Raw genomic sequence first — 2,550 nt, 5'->3', positions numbered from 1 at the left:
AAACCTCAGGCCTCTTGTTGGTTATTCTGCAGCAAGTGATCTTTGGTGAGCTAACTATGTCATGGGAGGATAACATCCAGAAAACTCGTGAACGGAAGTTTTCCAAATATATTGAACTGAGGTCTACTTGCGAAGATAAAGGATGGAAAGATACATGCTATCTGTTTGAAGTTGGCTGCCAAGGTTTCATTTCAACTTCGCTCATGAGTGGCTGCGAGACTTGGGTTTCATGAGCAGTGCAGTGAGAGGACTGTGCAGAAGTGCAGTTAAAGCAGCTGAATCATGCTCCTCATGGATATGATCCAAGTATGTTTAGAATAGTAGGTATACTACAGATGAACTGAAGAAAGCATTTCCATCTGGAAAGCAGAGCAAGTTCACCAGCGGGATATAATGTGAGTATGCTGCTGGTTCATACCTCGAGGCAGTACTGAGATATAAAGGGCCAAAACTTTCATTTATGTGTGTCACTTAATTGATGATCCTGCTGGTGTCAACACTGAAGGCAACTACAATCTTCAGCCTTTGTGTACTGAATTTTAACGGCTATTGAATAATCATACTACAAACCATCACTGGTAACAACCTAGAGAAGGTTATAGCTAAAGACATTTCTATCAGATTGAGCTACTGCTATCCTCATCATTACATGGATATTATAATGGAAGAGAAACCTTCATCAGTAGTGCTGTGTTTTCATCTGATACATAAAAAGGCTTTCAAACTGGTCAGAAATCATTGGCAGGAGATTTAGATCTCGAGGATAGATGCCTACAGATGCTCATTCTTGTCTTCAAAATGCTCAGAATAGACATTAATGTAATATGTGTATAATGTGTCATAGCTGTACTAACTACCAAAAGATGCATCATGTAGCATGGAAGCTTACAGTCAGACTGGATCACCATCACTACCAGACTGCCTCAAGGATTTTGCCAATCTTCCTCAACATTTACACCAAGTAAGTCTGATTGACAGGTTAATAAGATACAATGTGCTAATTTTTGCTGATGACTTTATGGCATATACAAAGGTGCTAGCGAAGTTGAAATCGAAAAAAAAGACACAACGATTACTAGTAGAGGAAGAAAATGTTGTCATAACACTGGAATGGTCATCCATCTTAGCAAAGCCACAGTTATGTTCTGGTCACTCAATGACAAATATGCTGATGATAGCAAACCAGCACCACCATTTAAAGCATTACCATCTCTATGACAGAAACATTGAGGTAGGCACCTGAGGGTAGCCTTTGACAGACAACTCTATTTCACCAGCCATATTAACACAGTATCAATTAAAGCTACCAAAGGTGTCAATATCCTGAAAGTTACAAAAGAAATAGAGCTCAAGAATGTCACATGTTTAGGATAATTGAAAACCTTATTCAGTCTATGTTAGGTTATGTTCTAGTGATAATTAATATGATTGTTATAATGTTATAAAAATTGAAATGGTACAAAATGCTAGGGTACCAAAAATATATATAAGCAGCATTATATGCTAGGGCATGTCAGTAAAGTAACATACATTCAATCATCGATTCTTTGTCCTTTATTATTGGAACATTCCAGCCCTACAATGACCCCACAGACAATAACCAAGCAGGTGATTTCCTGAAATGTGCCTCAGCTGACAGTTATGAGTGGATGAGTGCTATAGAGCCACCAGTGAGATAATTAGTCACCATCAAGTACTCCATGTAGAATAAACATCTGATGCCACTCGATGTGTGGAAACTAACTTGGACAGAAAATGTAAACATTGGGCAGAAAATGAAGCAGAAATAGCGTGCCAGTATTTATTGAAGGCCATTGTGGACAGTCACTTGTCATCATAGTAATGAAAGAGCTAGCTGGGCAATAATTTCACATGATTAATACAAATTATCTGTCTTTGAAAAAGTTTGAAGAATGAAATAATCTAAACACAATTTATAAATATATGAAACAATTCTCATTTACAAAGCCAAACAAATTCAAAGTTTAAGAAGTGTGGATTTTGCATTAGGGATGGTGCATTTACTGGACATCTACAAGAATATGTTGAAGAATTGTAGAGCTGTGATAAAAAGTGTTCCAAACTGTAAAAACAAAAACATAGAATTTTATACAAAAAACAATAATGTAATTCTTTTGGGTGTTTGTGCTACCCACATCACTATTAGTTATTCCTATCGAAAAGTAAGGGAGGTTGTTACCTTATGGTATCACTTGGCCCAACATTCAGTTTCACAGAATAATTCTGTTAGATATACATGACTGTTTCCATATAAGTTTAATGCGAGAGTTATGATTTAGATAATTTATACAGCAAGATAATTATATTTAGTTATTTTTAGAACCATTAGTTAGTTCACAAGATGGACTGAAATGGCCAAATGTGACAATAGTTTTGAGGGACTTGCAGACCTATTAGTATGTGAACAATCATGATCACGTGTTCAACTGACATGTCACTGTTCCCAAAGGTGAGAGCACCAAAAGATGTGGAGGAGATGATCAAGCTGGCAGAATAGTATATGGAAGCCCATGGAGGGAATATAACAGA

This window comes from Limulus polyphemus, unplaced genomic scaffold (genome assembly GCF_000517525.1).
Source record: "Limulus polyphemus unplaced genomic scaffold, Limulus_polyphemus-2.1.2 Scaffold1101, whole genome shotgun sequence".
NCBI lineage: Eukaryota > Metazoa > Arthropoda > Merostomata > Xiphosura > Limulidae > Limulus > Limulus polyphemus.
This window is presented reverse-complemented; position numbering follows the sequence as displayed.